General features: G+C 37.7%; 1 protein-coding gene across 1 annotated transcript in view; it reads right to left on the reverse strand.

Annotated features, from left to right (window-relative positions):
- CNTNAP2 (contactin associated protein 2) overlaps nt 1-18,586 on the reverse strand; it is a gene marked incomplete at its 5' end in the record, with an annotated part of 1,159,740 nt that overhangs the window by 1,066,582 nt on the left and 74,572 nt on the right. The window lies entirely within an intron of this gene.

Genomic DNA, 18,586 nt, shown 5'->3' on the forward strand with positions numbered 1-18,586 from the left:
GATATTGAACTCTGGATTTCTGTGCTGAGTAATCATTAAAAACATTAACTGTGAAGATTTCAGTTTTCTCATTGATGAGTTTTAATTTGTTTCCTTCTAGTAGTCCTCAGATTGTCTTCTTTAATACATTTACCACATCACCATTTTTAGTGAAGCTATTTTCTACTACTTCTTTTAAACATTCATAAGAATAGCAATCTATTGGATTTTTGTTTCCTTGATGTAAAAACAGAAGGAGAAAGAGAAATAATTCACACTTGCTAGCCAGTGACACTGCATGGCAAATCTCCCTCCATCTCCTCACAGCCATGGTGTAGCCATAATCCATTATTGGGACGTAATATTTGAAAAATAATTTCAATAGTGAAACTTATGAAAAATTAAATAAAAGGTTCAGTCCATAAAGTCAAATGCAGATCTTAGGTCCAAAGCTATGAGAAAATGAAGGATGAGTTGAACAGTTTTGCTTTATTCTGTCTCCAATGACAAAAATAGCTACTCCTCAATATTGATTTTATCTATGAAGGATAAAACCAGACCAAAATTACTTATTGCCTGTGGCATTGCTTTCAGAGGCTGTCAGTGACAGCAGAACAGAAGTGCACCTGAAAGTGAAAACATTTAACTCGGTAATCAACAAATCAAACCAATGAAATCCCTTTAACTTGTAGTTCCTTCAGCTACATTTCCTACAAAATTCTACCAGCATTTTGAAAAGAAAATGAAGTGAATAATATAATGTGGATGAGAGATAAAGCTAAGAAAAGTGAAAAAAAAAAAAAAGTAAAACCAGGAGTTGCAGGTTTATCATATCACTAATACTAACCAAAAGAATAAAGTTTCTAACAACTTCTCTGGTTTGTCACAACATTATTTAGTTCAGATTTCACAGAAATTAATTCCAAGTTACAAAAAAAAAAAAAAATTAAAAAAAAATCCCGTGTAACAGTCAGTTACTCTATATTTTTTCTGTGGTGAATGAGTAGCTTCATGAATGATACAGAAACATCAAGTAATGAAATTGTGAAGAAAATAAGAACACAAACTTCAGTTTATACATGAATCCAAGACACTATGGGGCAGGCCTCATTTATAGAATCATAGAATCATTTCAGTTGGAAGACACCTCAGGATCATTGAGTTCAACCATAACCTAACCTAACTCTAGCACTAAACCATGTCCCTAAGAACCTTGTCTATATGCCTTTTAAACAGGGATGGTGACTTCACCACTTCCCTGGGCAGCCTCACCAGGCTTGCTTCACAAGCCTTTCAATGAAGAAATTTTTTCTAATATCCAATCTGAACCTTCCCTGGCGCAACTTGCGGCCATTTCCTCTTGTCCTATCACTGGCTACCTGGTGGAAGAGACCAACACCCTCCATGCTACAACCTCCTTTCAGGTACTTGAAGACAGCAATAAGGTCTCCGCTGAGCATCCTTTTCTCCAGGCTAAACAGCTGCAGTTCCCTCAACCACTCCTCATCAGACTTGTGCTCCAGGCCCCTCACCAGCTTCGTCACCCCCCTCTGAACTCTCTCTAGTACCTCAGTGTCCTTATGATGAGGGGCCCAAAACTGAACACAGTATTTGATGTGCAGCCTCACCAGTGCCAAGTACAGTAGCACAATCACTTCTCTAGTCCTGCTGGCCACATTGTTCTTGATGCATGCCAGGACGCTGTTTGGCCTTTTTGGCCACCTGGGCACACTTCTGGCTCATATTCAGCTGCCTCTAAATCAACACCTCCAGATTCTTTTCCAACGGGCAGATTTTCAGCTACTCTTCCCAAGCCTGTAGCGCTGCCTGGGGTTGTTGTGACCCAAGTGCATGACCCAGCACTTGGCCTTGTTAAACCTCTGTCGAGGGTTAAGATTGCGGGGTGACAATAAAACCCTGGCAGATGTATTGTTAACCCTCCCTCCCCCCCCTCACTTCCCCCTTTTTGCCGCTCCCTCTCCCCTCTTCCCACTAAGGACGGGCGATTGGGAGGGAAAGAAGGACAGAGAGAAGAGAGTTGGAAAAATTAACAATGTTTTACTAATGCTACTAATAAGAATAGAGAAAATAATACAAAATATACAGAACCAATCTTGAAAGTCTCAGCAACTGCAGAGCCGGCAACCAAAGTCCTGGATTAGACTCTGCAGCCAACCGGGGCTGGATTCAGTCTCTCACTAGGCCTCAGTTTGCAGGGACGACTAGCAAGGTCCTCTCCTAATGTCGGCCATAACCAGAAGGGAAAAAGCAAAGGCAAAAAAGGGACGAGATCCTCGTGATCTCCCACTTTTATATGAAGTATTCACGTGAATGGAATGTTATACACAGTTGGTCAGTTTCTTGGTCACCGGTTTCTCATTGCCCCTCTCGCGAGATGTCCATCCATGCTTATCAATAAGTTTGCATTCCATTGCTAGGTTTACCAAAACATGGGTCTGGTTCTCCAGGAAAATGCAGTTAATATGAAGGCTTTAGCTGACAGGCAAAATTCACTGAAAGAGAAACTTGTTTTTAACAAAACCAGGACAACCTCATACAAGTGGCCTCAGCCCAATGATCCAGCTGGTCCAGAGCCCTCCATATGGCCCTCCTGCCCTCCACCAGGTCAACACTCCCACCCAATTTGGTGTCATCTGCAAACTTACTAAGGGTAAACTCAATCCCCTCATCCAGATCATTGATGAAGAGATTAAACAGAATTAGACCCACTACTGAGCCCTGGGGAGCACCACATGTGACCAGCCACCAACTGGATTTGGCTCCGTTCACCACAACTCTTTGGGCCTGGCCCTGTAGCCAGTTCTATATCCATCACAGAGTTCACCCATCCAGGCCATGAGCTGACAGCTTCTCCAGGAGAATGCTGTGGGATATGGTGCTAAAGGTTTTACTGAAGTCTAAGTACACAACATCCACAGCCTTTCCCTCATCTACTAGATGGGTCACCTTGTCATAGAAGGAGACCAGGTTGGTCAAACAGGACCTGCTTTTTATAAACTCATGTTGACTGGGCCTGATCACATGTTTTTCTTGCATGTCCTGTGTGATGTCACTCAGGATGATCTGCTCCAAAACCTTCCTTAGCACTGATATAAACTGACAGGTCTGTAGTTCCCCAGATCCTCCTTCCAGCCCTTCTTGTAGCTGGGCATCATGTTGGGTGTCATGTTAGCCAGCTTCCAGTCAACTGGGACCTCCCTAGTTAGCCAGGATTGCTGATAGATAATTGAAAGTGGCTGAATTATCACCTCCACCTGCTCCCTTAGCACCCATGGGTGTATCCAATCTGGCCCCATGGACTTGTGAGTGTCTAAGTGGTGTAGCAGGTCACTAACCATTTCCCCTTGCATTATTTTGGCTTCATTCTGCTCACCATCCCTGTATTCTGCCTCAGGTGGCTGGATACCTGGAACACAACAGCTTTGACTATTAAAGACTGAAGTGAAGAAAGCATTTAGGATCTCAGCCCTTCCCTCATCTTCTGTCACTCTGGAAACATAGTGACATAATCTCCATCAGGGGATGGAGATTCTCCTTAGCCCTCCGCTTGTTGCTACTATATTTATAGAAACATTTCGTGTGGCCTTTCACAGCAGTGGCCAGACTCAGCTCTAGTTGGGCTTTGGCCCCTCTAATTTTCTCCCTGCATAACCTCACAGAATTCTTGTATTCCTCTTGAGTGGCCTGCCCCTCCTTCCAAAGTTCATAAATTCTCTTTGTATTCTTAAGTTCCAGACGCAGCTCTCTATTCAGCCAGGCTGGCCTTCTTACCCGCGAGCTTGCCTTCTGGCACACAGGGACAGCCTAGCCTGCTCCTGTGCCTGTAAGATTACTTTCTTGAAGAGAGACCAACCTTCCTGGACTCCTTTGTCCTTCAGGACTGCCTCCCAAGGGACTCTACCAACCAGCCTCCAAAACAGGTCAAAGTCTGCCCTTGGAAAGTCCAAAGTAGCAGTTCTGCTGACCCTCTTTACTTCTCCAAGAATAGAAAATGCAGTCATTTCATTATCACTATGCCCAACACGACCTCCAACCGACAGATTGCACACGAGTCCTTTTCTGTTTACAAACAGATCCAGTGAGGTGCCTTCCCTCGTTGGCTCATTAACCAGCTGTGTCAGGAAGTTGTCTTCCATGCACTCCAGGAGCCTCCTAGACTCTTTCCTCTCTGTTCGTCTTGCTGTTCGTTTTTTGCATGTACCTTATCTGTTATTTTAGAGTGCATTTTTCTTTTGGTTTTGGGAGGTGTTTTCTTGTTTTTAGCCTGTGCTAAGAGTTTCCACTGTTTCTAGATCCAGTAGGAATGATATTTCAGTTTTCTCTATTGCAGATAGTTTTTGTAAGATCAGAAAAACTGTTCTCTAACCTTTGTTCAAAAGTGCCAGAAGATTTAAAAAGCAAATAAACAAGGTGGTTTGGACACTTCAAAGAATCTGCAGTTCCATATGGAAAAATTCAATTAGTATGTAAAACCTGTCAAAAATGTGTTTCCAGGACAGGCAATATTGCAAAGCTGCACCTGTCAACATTTATTATATTTGGCATACTTGGAAGGAAGCAGGCATTAATTGGATAAGCAGTTTGTCAAAGTATATCTGTGAAAATACATATCATTTGATAGAATAATTCATTCAATAATTCATGTCTATGGGCTTTGAGGTGGTCCTGGTTTTGTTAAAAACAAGACCAGTTTCTCTTTTAGTGAATTTTCCTTTCAGCTAAGTTCTTCTAAGTAACTGCACTTTTCTGAAGTTGGATACATGTTTTGGTAGACATAGCAATGGAACGCAAGGTCGCTGATAAGAATGCACATTCTTTAAGCAAGGAGAAGTGAACTGAACAGATCACTAAAATTGACCAACTAAGTATTCCACCCCATCCACATCATAACACCATATAAAAGTGGGTGATCACACAGGTCTCGTTCTTCTTCAGCTATGGCTGACATCTGGGCAGGACCCTGCCTGCTGTCCCTGAAAATCTGAGGCCTAGTGACAGACCCTGCATCCTTGAATCCAGTTCCAGTTTGCTGCAGAGTCCAATCCAGGACTTCCGGGTGCCTACCCTGCAATTACTGGAACAGTTCCGAGCTTTGCTGGGAAATTCAAGATTGGTTTTGTAAATTTTGTATTATTTTCTCTATTTATTAGCAGCATTAGTAAAAAATTTTAAACTTTTTTTCCAACTTGCAAGTCTGTCTCTCTTTTCATCCTATCGCCTCTTCTTAGTGGGAAGAGGGGGGACTGGGAGAGAGAAAGCATCTGCCATGGTTTATTGCACCCAGCAATCAAACCGTGACAGACGTAAATAAGGTATCTTCAGTGAAATTCTGATATTTGAAATTGCTAGAGGGCTGAATTTTTCTTTTTTTCCGTATGTCAGTAGTTCACATTGGTGCAAAAAAAAAAAAAAAATGGTTATTCTTAAGCTAAGCCACAAAAGCAAGCAAGTATGCTTGACTTACAAAATTTATTCTAAACAGTGCCTAGATCAACAGGAGCAGACAGTAAATCTATGACACCATTAAATTACTACTATTGTAATTAAGTTGATTTTTTTAACCAATTGAGCCCTAACTCCAGAAATCAATATCAGAATCAGTTTTCATTTTATTTCTGAAGTTCTGGGTAAAGATTAACTCTTCTGTCATAAATTCTATAGTGTTACTTGTTAATACTATTAGGGGATCAGATTTTCAATACATACAGGCTATGACCACGCAAACAGTTGTGGTACAATTGTGTGTATTGACTTCAGGGGAACTTTTCTTAAGAACACATACGTGTATTTGTGAAATATTTTACATTGCTGAGAAATCCAGACTCTTCATGAGTGTGACCTGAGAAACACCACCACAACAGGATCAATGAGTTCTTCTCACTGTGTCTCCTCTCCAGTGACAGTGAAAGCAGCATGGGATCCCTGTTGTTCCAGAAGCAGTAGCAGGACACCAAATTCTTTTCTGTCAGCTACCCTTAAAAATGCTATCATACCAGCAGAATTTCTATAGTATTTACTTGAGGGAGAGCACTATTCCCAGCAGTAGCATTAAACTAAAAAGCAGAGGGGAAAGCTCAGTCTCTTCACAGCCACCCCTTTTAGGTGTGTGCAGTCTCATGAGGACCTCACAATTTTCTTTTGTATTTTTACTACCTTATACTTGTTTCACATTCTTAAGATGTTCTACATAATCAGGCAAAAAAGGTGGTTTTTTTGTATGTTTAGTGTATGTGTAAACTTAGATGAACATATTTGAATTACACTTTTTTTTTTTTTATTTCCAACTTCCTTCCTTTGGCTCTGTCTTTGCCACTTTTTCTTTTTGAAATAATTTTTAAAAATAGCTACAACTCAGACCTTTACCTAACCCTACATTTCTAGGCTCAGCTAAAAATACTGCAGATCATTAGAAGAGACAAAGAACTGGATTTTAAAATTACCTTAGAAGATTTTGAATCTATTCAGGAGAACTTCTGTTTCAACCATTTATACAAAGTGTTCAGAATATTTGCTTTAGTATTACCAGACTCTCTATTGAAAATGTGTTCTGCAAAAATACCCAGCAATGCTTTGCAAAAGACAACTCTATGGGATATTAAAACACCAAAATGCAAGGCACAAGAGGTTCTAGAACTAGAACACAAACTCATTTTTTATGAAGTCCGCTGTGATAATGTGGTCATTCTTCTCCAGGTCTGCTGAGCCTGCTTATGAACTTTGCTCAGCTCAACAAACTGCAGCCTTCTGTTAAAGCTGAGTAGGACATTTCATTCACAAAACAAGTTTTAATCTGTCACTTTTCAATGCTCCTTATGAATTTTTTTCCTCTCTTGTTTAAATTGCAGAGAAAGGCAATCTGTCTTACTTTTCCCTACAACTACTCCATAGTTCCATTTGGTGTATATTTAATATTTATGCAGCTATGTCATGCATGATTTGAGTTGGTGTCTGCTGAACTGTTATATAGCTCATTGACATTATCAAACTGAGCAGGTTTTCTGTTATCCTAAAACACACAAACACAAGAGGCACAATGTGTACTTGTTAAGTGCCAAATCTGGCTGTAGAAATCATGTGAGGGCAGCCAGACATTCACAACACCGTAAAATAAAATTATTTTTCAGAGTGTCACTTTAAAATGTTTACTGGACAATAAAAAGATACTGAAGGAAAAATATATTTTATCAGCCTGAATGTTAACTGTGGAATATATCTGTTGCTATATTAATTTTTCCTTAGAGAACCGATAACTGTAATCCACTTTTGCATTTATCTAGTCGAATTTTTTTAAAAAGAACAAGTCACACAGAGCAAAGATTTCTTCTCTGAGAACATTACCCTATTTTGGAGGCTATATTGGGTTAACAGATAATTTGCTTAATAAACTGATTTATAAAATTGTTCTGTTGTAAGATAAGTCTGAGTTGTTGCAAAACCTTGGTACTGGGTTAAGTTACTATCCTCAAGCTGTATTAATGCTTCTGGTAGTTTATAAGATTTTCAATGGTGCCTGGTGGTTTTGCCTCCCCAGCTCCAGTTACTGAGGTAAAATGATTTATTTTGCTTTCATAGCATACTAAGACATTACTGAAAACTTGTTTATTTGGAGTATCTCAAGAAGGGGAAAAAAAAAGAAAAGAGAGGCATATCAAATCATCTATCACTTAGATTCTTAAAAATTCTTAGCCATAACCATAACATATTGCTGATTTGGTATTTTTATTATGTAATCAAAGATAATCCTTTTAAAGCAGTAACTGTTAAATTAGATAAGATCCTTTGAAAACACGTGATATTAGTGGCACATAGGGTTTGTCTCTTACAGAAAATAGCAAGATCCATTAAGAATATCAATTTTATTATTTTTTCCTCAAGGCATAATGGAATTCCACTATCAGATACAGGCATGCAGCTCCCATTGGAGTTGACAAATATCTGACTTTAGCCCAAGGGTAGCGATGTATTTTACATGCTGACAGCAGCCACCGGGGTACTAACAGAAATGAAAGCTCTGCTGAAACTTAGGATACACAGTTCAACGTTGATAACAGAAAGTTATCAGGAATAGGCCACTGTTAGGCTGTGTATCTTAAAGTCTTCCCTCAAAAACACGTCATATGCTTTTCATGTACTAAGTACCAAGAAGCAAGTGAAAAGCAGCTGATTGTTCATCTTCTCATTTAGTGATTAATGTTGGTAAATCTGGAATCTGGAAAAAAAACTAAAAAGCCCCCAAAGGCTCTGTTTTACCTTTCTCCAGCCTAGGTTGGTCTTTATTTTTCATGTTCTTTATTGTTCCCAACATCCCACTAATCCCCACCCTCCTCTCATTACTCCTTTTTCTTCTACAGCATTTTGCAGGAAAACAAGGAGACCTGGAAGTCATAGAACCACAGAGTCATTTCAGTTGGAAGAGACCCTCAGGGTCATTGAGTCCAACCATAACCTAACTCTATCACTAAACCAGGTCCATAAGAACCTTGTCTATATGCCTTTTAAACACCTCTACAACCTTCTTTCAGGTAGTTGCAGACAGCGATAAGGTCTCCCCTCATCCTCCTTTTCTCAAGGCTAAACAGCCACAGTCCGCTCAACTACTCCTCATAAGACTTGTGCTCCAGGCCCCTCACTGTCTGCACTTACTCTAGCATTTTTGTGGTGACCATTTATATCTGTAGGACACTGAGGAGTCTGGAGCATCTGAGTGCATTCTGGGGTGTCAGGAAGGATGCTGGGGTGGAGGAAGGTTACAATGCTGAAGGCCCACCTGCTTCCAAGCTCTTCATCTCCCATTCTTCCTGCCCTGCCACCGTATCCCAGGTATGCATAGCTACACAGCATTATGCCCTAACCAAGTCCATCTTGGCATAAAAAATTTAGGTGAAAAATCTTTCTAATCAGAATTATTTTTATGGATCAAAAGACGTTACCTATTACCTTCTTGCCCTGACTCAGCAGTGACTGGTACAGCATGCTTCGATGCAGTCTATGAGTCAGAAGATAAAAACTGTATAAAACAGAGATGTTATTATTAATACATTTGAGAACTTCCTGTACTGTATATCTGGCAACTTCACTTCTACTTCAAAAGCCTGACATGAAGGCAATGATATTTCCCCCACCTTGACTTCACTGGTAAAAAACATCACGTTTTCATGAAGGTCACTGTGTGCCGGTGTCACATAGCTTAATCAGCTCATTAAAATTAATCTGACAGTCAATAGATTTCTAGCATCACAATGCAGGTAAAAGAAAAGCTGTAGTGTGAGTTCCGTATACCTGTTTATTGGACATAGCTTCATTAAAATGCTTGCTTATTTATTTATTAACTATTATTTTTTAAAGAGGACTGTTCCTATCTCATTTAAATCAGTTACAGAGAGCAAAGAAGTGGAATCAATGCCCAAGGTGTAAGACTAGTAACATGCATAGGGATTTATCAGTGCTGTAGGAGTAATTTTAAATGCTTTTAAGGAAAGTTTCTCTATAGTTTTAAGAGTTTATGAGAGAGTGAGGAAACGGGAAATTTTCAAAGGCAGTGTTTTTAAAAGATACCTTTATGTGCACATAAGCAACTCTTATGAAATGAAAAACTGTATGTCAGCATAGACTTGCACTAACATTGCTGAGTAAAAAACAACCAACCAACCAACCAACAATAACAACAAGACCCACAGTTTCTCCCTCTCTTGATTTCAGGCTAAGCAATGTTGCTTCATAAAAATCTTCACTCAGTTCAGCTGAAAGTTGTTGAGCATCAAGTTTAGAGCCAGTACAACACATAAAACATTTTCATAACTACTTAGCACTAAGTAAGTGAGTAATTCAACTAAAGTTAGCAGGAATCTGTATCCAGTTAAATCTTTTACTGGATTATAAATCCAAACCATGCAGAAAAACAGCAAAATAGTGAATTTGCTGTCATCAGCATGAACAAACATTGGAATGTCACCTTGGCACTCACAAGTATAAAATGTGCTGGGATATCAAAAAAGGGAAAGCTTACAAGTTAGGTGAAGAGATGTTTTATGTGCAGTTTCATGAGTGAAGAAACATGTACAATTACAACTCCTGCAGTTTCCCTTCCTTATGGCAGATTTCAGCAGTTTTTGTTTTGTTTACAAGTTTTCACATTAAGTACAATTTGATGTCAATAACCAAATGTGCTTACTCCAAAATATTTCCAGTGTCAGACTTATTTACCATCTCTAAATGTATTTAACACTTGCAAAAAATTGATTTGCTGTCTGCACTAAGGACTGATGTACTTTGTTTATCCACAAAATAGGGCAGAATTACATAGGTGTCCCCTCTAGTGTCCCCCTAATCGGTTTCTACTTTAATACAGTGAAAAAAAACTAAGATGGTGATTCTTTTTTTTCCCATATGCAACATATTCAGTGTATGAATTCTTTTTTGAAAGTGTCAAGATGTTTAATGGAAATTCTAAATTAGCACTATACAGATGTTTCTATGTGTTTCTAGCCTGAGCTCATAAGAGCACCTGAGATCAAAAAAATTCGATAAAGCACTCAGGCTTCACTGAAGCTTTCATCTTCCTATAGCTTATTATTTTCTAATTACACACAAATCTGAAAGTGAGAAATTTCTTCTTTCTAATTCATCCTAAAACAAACAAACAAGCAAACAAACAAAAAACCAACCCAAACACATCTGTCTTCCTCCTCAATTTGAGATTTTATGTGAGAAAAACACTACAATACAGCAATACAGCATACCTTCCTAATTCATGACATTTGATGATATGGAAAGAAATTTGGATTATTTTATAATCTCCACAGTAATAAAAATTTGCAATCCAGTTGCTATTTTAGACCAATATTTGTAAAATAGATATTTATGACAACATTTCAGCCTATTTGGAGTATTTCAGTAAAACCATTGAAGCAAGACATTTTAAGCTTCCTTCTGAGTTTAGATATCTCAGAGCATTTTGAAAAATTCAGGTTCAGAATACATTTTGTGAGAGCTTACAGTTTGCTTAAAGTTTGTTGCACAACTGTACTAGAGGACAAATAACCAGTTAGAACTAACATAGCAATGGCTGGAGTTCAGCTCATTAAGAAAAAAACCCATCTACTGTTACTGGTATCCAGTACAGATGTCTGAAGCTGGACCTCAGAGTTAAGCAGTCAGACAGAAAAAAGGCATGTAAAGAATTTAGACAGGGCTGGAATATACAAAAAACCTGAGTGAAGAGATTACTTTCCTTTGACTCTGTTCTGAAAGTGTTTGCTAACAAGCCTGCTAAGTAAACTATGCTTTAACAGCTGTATGCAAAAGAAAGAGTTTCACCCCAAAAGAACTCCTGCAGCAGTAGAATGACCAAAGCAGTGATGTCACAAAGCAACAAGTAGAACAACAACAAAAAAGAGGTTAAAGTTTGCAAATGAGATTGGTGGGTGATGAATGATCTCCATCTCATATAAAACTGGTGATGAAAGAATTGGTTTGGATTAATCAAAAAGTATACAGAACTCAATGATTTTTAAATCAATAAATGTGTGCAATGTATGTGCAAGCATTTATGTTAATATATATTTATATTTATAAACACATAGTTGTAAGTATGTTATATACAAACATGGTAAAGCTCAATACACAGAGACTCACCCTACAATTTTCTGCAGATGTTTATATTACTGTTGGAGAATTTTAAGGTATTTTCAGGGAAAGTTCCTCCCTGTTTTGCCAGGTTATATTTTTCTGGCAGTTCCTGTTTTTTTGTTTCTTCATTCCAGTGATTCCTCTAGAAGCAGATTTGTAATGGCATTTTGTCCTAGCAGCACAACACATTTCTCAGGGAAGCCAGTTGCAAGTGATAGTTTTTGTAGCAACTTCAATTTTGCACTACAGTGTCTAAAGGTTACTGAATATATACCCATATATATATATATGCCCATATATATATATATCTATATATATATATACACTCATATATATATATACATTGATATATCAGATCACCTCAAGGTCATTAATTCCCATTAGACTTTGTCCTGTGCACTTATATGATGTATCTAATACATTATTTAAATTGTAGTGCCTAGAAACTCCAGCATCCTCAGGGCCTGTATATTATCTCTAGATTTATCCTATTTGGTCTGAAAGCCCTTCCCACATTTGATGGTTTTCTAATACACTGCTGTTCTCTCACACAGAAAGGCAACCTGCCATTACATGACACCATTCTCCTACATTGAGGAATAAGTCAAAATTAAACTTTTAAAATTTTATTTTTCAAGTATCTTGCTGAGCTTGACATTAGCAAAATGAACAAAATATGCTTTCCAGCATTTTCCCCCTGTTCTTAGTGAATAACAGCAAATTTTTCCTCTGTTGAAATATTGTGTTTCTTCATCAACAGCTATTGGTATGCTGTTTGAGTAGCAGCTAGTTTAAGATCAAAATATCTGCTCCCTGAATTTTATACTATTTTCTTTTTTTTATTTCCTTTTTTTTTTTTTTTTAAGTAAGGGTTGGTTTGTTTGTTTTTTTCCCCTATTTTGGATGATTATTTCTATTAAAAATAATCTCAGATGACATGTACCTGGCACCAGTGACTTCAAAGGAACTGTATCATAAATGGAAGTCAGAGCAGCTGAGTCCAGCCATGCAAATAGTAACAGACCATATGTATTTACACCACAAAATTAAAAAAAAAAAAAAAAAAAAATCACAATCCTTTCATGTATTCTGTACGGGAGTATGTTCAATTGAGTACACTGTCAGAGACTTTCATAGGAAAGAGCATAGGGGACTTTCTGTGCAGCAACCATACCAATAGAGTCGGTGAAATAGTTACTGGAAGCTGCTGATCTTGAAGTTGCAAGCCAGGGAACAGGAAGGAGCAGAATGATTGATTTTCTTTTTTAATAGAGACAGAGATATTGTTTTAATGCATCTTATCTTTATCCTGACCTTGGGATGTAGTGCAGTAGTCACAGGAGCATTGAGTGTAACTGTAGCATAAAACGTGTATTATATTAGTGACAGGCAAGGTCAAGAACTAAAGATGCATAGTATAATAATATAGCCAATATTGCAGAAGACAAGTTAATGTATGTTCTTTATTTTGGTCTGCAGTATTTCAAAAAAGCCAATTTTCATTTTCATGCATATGATGAATTGTGTGTTCTAAAAGCATTCTGACAACATTGAAGAGTATCACTTCTTATTTTCTGGAATTAGGGAAAAATTTGATTGCTTCTTTATTTAAAATATTACTCCTGACTATAACCATACCATTCATAAACAATGCTAAATTATTATTTATTTAAACAGTGTCCTGCATTAAAAAAATAAAAGATGCTATGCTTGTTCTCCTCAAGAAATGTGGTTTGGGTTTGTTTGTTTTGTCTCATTTTTTACAAATTATTTCTCTAATACTACTAATAAATTATCACTGTTTTTTACTGATTTACTCTGTGGAATATATTCCTTAGCAGAACCAAGTGCCTTGCTCATCAATACATTAATACATTTCAGCTTTGTGCACGTTGCTCTGAAAATAACAAAAAGACGATTCATGCAACTTGCTGGACCAGACATGTTCAAAACCAAGATATTTCTTGAGTATGTTCTGCACTGTGGCACACTAGAGTTGGCTCAAGGCGAGGTTTTTTACTCTGTGTAGCAGAGAATGTGGTAATTTTTATATTAGATATATTAAAAAAAATATGTAGTATCAGTAAAGAGGGTAAAGAAACAGGATGCAAAAGTTGTTCAGAGGCTTCCAAAAAAGTGAAATTTCTTTACCCATATTTGCTTCACCAGCCAGAAGAGTGACAGAATCTCAAGACCTGGCATTGTGGCTTTCTCACTCCAATAACTATGAAGAGGTCTGGCATCTAGATTCAGAGGGTCCTGAGAGGTGGGGGATTGTTGTGGTGTTGGGGTTTATTTTTTTGGTTGTTTGTTTTCCCCTCTTTAACCTGCACAAAAGCAAAATTAAGAAATCTGGGGTTATTTCTTCAATTTGAGATTTCAGTTGTTTGTGTCAAGCTAAAGGAAATCCCAAAGGTAAGCCAGATAAAGAGAATGAGACAAGAAGTTTTGCTGACATCTGTGCAGAGAATTCATGGTTGTTTTTCATCACCTTCCTGTAAACTACCATATTAATTTACACAGGGGTCAAAATAAGAGTACACTTTCTTCTATAACATGTATTCCCCAGACTTTATTGGGAGTATTTTCACAATAAGTTTTTTTTTATAGATAAATCATATCAAGTGTAAACAGATCTTTGATATTTCTGTATTTCAAAGTGCCTCCTTACTGTTTCTATGAACAGCTCTGAAGGAAGCACAGTTACGCCATACAGGATAAAAATGTTTGAAAAAAATAAATGGTCATGTTCCATATTATGAAGTTCATTAGTGAACAACAGGAAAACTTTTAGTATTAACTCATAAAAATATTGCGTGTTTAATATGGGCTTTGAATATTAGTGATAAAAATAAGTTGAAAAAATGGGGTGCCTGAGCTTCTAAAATTGTTTCACAAGTAAATCATTCATTAATATAATGCACAAAGTGATACAGTTCTGTTCAACAGTTTAATACATCGTGTTACCCACAGGTAAAGTCATCAATTAAGTAAAGATGGGCGGGGTTTTGTTCACTTGATTTCTTCCTGAACTACTTGATACACTGTGTTTAATTAAACAGTAATATATATAGCGGCAAGGAGGAACTTGCACTGCCAGTACACAATACCAAATCTGCTTTTGCAGTGGAGACTGATCTTTCCAAGTGCTGGGAATAAGCACAAGTATTTTATACAAATCTGCTTTCACTCTGAATTTATGCATGTTCCAAACAGGATCCGAACCCAAATGTTTAGTTATGAGGAAAGGTAGCAAAGGTATTGCTTGGCTCTACATAAGCTGTTCAGCTACAGAAAGAGAGCACATATTGTGACAGTAAGGAGTAGCCCTGGTTGTGCTGCTGAGCCCGGCACATCATAGAGGGTAGGTATGCCTTGGGCACCTTCTGAACAGCTGTGTTCTGCACTCATAGTCACCAGCACCACGGATAAGAACTGGTACTGCCAGCTCCCTGAATTTTTTTCTCCCATATAGCTTGTGTGGCCAGCACTGGCTTTTTGCTTCTCTGAAACAAAGTTTAATCCAACTTCACTTATATGTGCAAATGAAGTATAAACTAAGAGAAAACTCACAAGGACAGCTGATTTTAATGAACACTGGAAGACAAACAGCCATAATTTCTTTCATAATTATACAAACATGGCAAGATTAAGAACTCATGATATCTAAGTTCCAAATATGAAACTGAACTCTTAGTTTTCAGACATGCTGACTATCTGCCTTTTATTTCAGATGTCCCTCTGTGAAGTGGGGTGCGAGTGACCTTCCAGAGCTATCCTGAAGAACAGGGTTAAGAAGGACCTATTGGTAAAGAGGAATTATAGACATCTGGGAAACTACAGGCAGATCAAAGAGTCCTCAAAACTATTAACGTGCTCTACTGAATGATGCCACAGAAATCACAATCCTGACTTATTAGGTCTACAATATAAATATTTTAATAACTTAAATGAAAAAATGTATGGTGTAAACTTCTAAGTACAAATGCAGTTCTTTCCTACTATTACTACAAATTTATTTATACTGGGGCTAGAATTATAATATTGTTTTTCCCCCCTCAGTTCTCTTTTAATTTAATATCTCTTAGTGCCAAAGCAAATAAAGGCACTGAACATGCACTGAACATGCAGAGCAGAGACAGTTTGTAGACTTTGCTTTTTCATTGCCATCATTGTTAAAGACATTTTTAAGCACACAGTGAGCACAATAAGACTTACAATCTCTCTTACTGTACTTCTTTTTGAATCTGAAGTGTGGGAATAGGAATGATTTCTAGTGTAAGATTATTAAGGAACTTACATATTTAACATCATCCAGTTAGCAGTTAGATATGTCACACTACCATCTCCCCACTTCTCGTTATGCATACAATGACAATGAAAGACAGTTTCTAAAATGCACAGAAAGTCCAAGAGACTACCACAATATACTAGTCTTGATAAGTTTTATACAGTGAATCTATTTCTCCTTTTGTTTTCTCAGTACACCTCTTTTCATAAACTTATGCAATGTTGCTGCAGAAGCTCTTACATAGAATAACTAAACTACTCTTTGAACTTCTCAGAAAGGGATGCCTGTCTGTTCAAAACAACATATGTATAATTAAGGAATGCTTAAACTAAATCACTGCAATTCCATCAACATAACTGTCTGAACATCAGATTGATCTCTTAGTCTCATTCCACCTATATTTTGAGCAAAGAAAACATTGTGTAAACAAATTAAGGAACATGAAACATTGTCCCCCAGTGCCATGTTACTGAGATAATGATCAAACAAGAAGCATGTATAAGGCAACATTAGAAAGAGTGAAGCATGTGAACAGTTGAGCAACTCACTCCAAAGGAGGAAATGAGATGGCAGGGTAACAAAAGTCTCAGCACTGAGAATCCTTTTGTTCATCTGTATGTGTGAGGTGATTTGAAAGAGCTCCAGTGTGACATGATGGCAAAACGTGCCTAGCAGTCAAGACCAAGTGCAAGTTCTGAAGGAGAGGGCAGTTCCCCCCAAAAAACAGAAGACAAACAGAAAGCCCCAGCAACTGGAGTGTGGAGAAAATATTTAAAATAGGCCAGTGATTAGGGCAACCACTCTATGAATATGAATACCTACTGAAGTTTAGTAAAGACAGATGTTAAAGAGAAGAACTAAATAAAAGCCTTACCATGGCATGTACCTTTTTACTCTGATCACAGAACCTTTTATTTCTTTTTTATCTAACTTCAGCACTGCAATAGATTTTTCTTTTCCTTTTATCTACACAGAAAAAATCTCTTCCTCAATGTATGAAACTGTCAGTATGTTCTTCAAATATTTGTATTCTTTTTAAAAGAAGAAAAATACAGCTTGTAAAAAAGTAATGAGTAAATTCCCTTGGTTAAAACACTTTCACCATTGCTGCTTGAATATTAACTGATAGTTAGGTACTTGATCATGCAATTCTAATTTCTTGGCTCTCCTACAGTTCTTCATATTTATTCCACATACTAGCTAAGATCGCAGAAATGGGTGTATTTGTGGACTGTTGACTGCAGAAGCAGTTCTCAAAACCCAGACTTTCTCTGTCCAGTCTTAACTGCAACTGCCCAATCTATAAAACTGTCTTTGTATTAATTACATTGAGTTGAGGTGCTATTGTATGGCAGGTTGTACTCAAGTATCATTCTGCCACTTGCAGTTATTTCAAATGTTGAGTTACATTTCCATAACCAGATGGTTACTTCTTGAATGTAACAATCTTTTGTATATTCTGTTTTAACACTCATCAAAGAGCTCTTCTGTTCCAAATAGTTGCGAGAAAATGAAATTCCATCTTCCTCAGGAAAGAGAAAACATGAAATGCTTGCTACACCACCGGCACTCACACTTTTCTTTATCTTTTTTTAAAAAAACTTTCCCTTGACTGTGAATTGCATTTCCATTAAGAAACATGCAGAACTCACTGTTATTGTTGTTAGTCTTTAGCTGACATGATCAGAAATGAAGACCAAGGCTAGTTATAGCATCTTAACAACATGTCCACTTTGCCACAGTCAAATTAGCTAATAAGGAAAGTAACTTAGACTTGAAAGACAGCCTATTGCTGTATGGATTCGATGATACAAATATGATTAAATTCTGATGTTGGTTAGGTGCTCTCCATTAAAATTATTTGCAGTGGGTACACAAAAGCTTCTTTGAAGATGCAATAATTTAGGTTAGTGAAAAAAAGAAGAGCTGGATTGAGGCATTGGTCCAGCAGACCTAGATTCTAGACCCTAAAACTGTATGTCTCTTCGTCAGGCAACATAAAGTATTAACCAGAGACTGCAAACAGTCTGAAGTAGCACAAAACAAAACCACACACACCCCAAACCAAAACCAACAAAAACCCACAGTAACCAACCAACCAACCAACCAACCAAAAGCACAGGATGAGTTTCTCTGTTGAAAGAAAACACAAGACAAACCAGCCAACCAATAACAACAACAACAAAACCACACAATCAATCAACCAAACCAAACCAAACCACAAAAACCACAAACAAAATGACAAAACAAAATCAAAGGACTCATTTTCAGTGGTGGAACGAGGCAAGTTTGCGGGGTATGAAATAAGAGAATAAACAGGGTAGAAGTTCCCAAACACACAAATACACATTTAATTTTCAAAATGCAAAGGGCTCCATCACTCATATGGGCAACAAAGAATGAGTAAAGGAATTTGGCATCCCCCTATGCCTCCCCTCAAAGAGAGGGCACGTCCATAGCTGTGACACTTTCTGTGGTATTCCTTGCATTGTGACTACTGCTACTCCATATAATAAGTGATGAACAATAAGAGTCCTAGATGGTTTATGTGGCTTCAGTACTATGAACAGACCTGAACACTGTTTGCTTCAGTTTATACCTAAACTGGATGCATGAAGTTATACGAACTGGCCAAGTCCTAGCTTGAGCTCATCCTTCAAGGGAAGC

Source organism: Streptopelia decaocto (assembly GCF_964273445.1).
Source record: "Streptopelia decaocto genome assembly, chromosome: 2".
Classification (NCBI taxonomy): Eukaryota; Metazoa; Chordata; class Aves; order Columbiformes; family Columbidae; genus Streptopelia; species Streptopelia decaocto.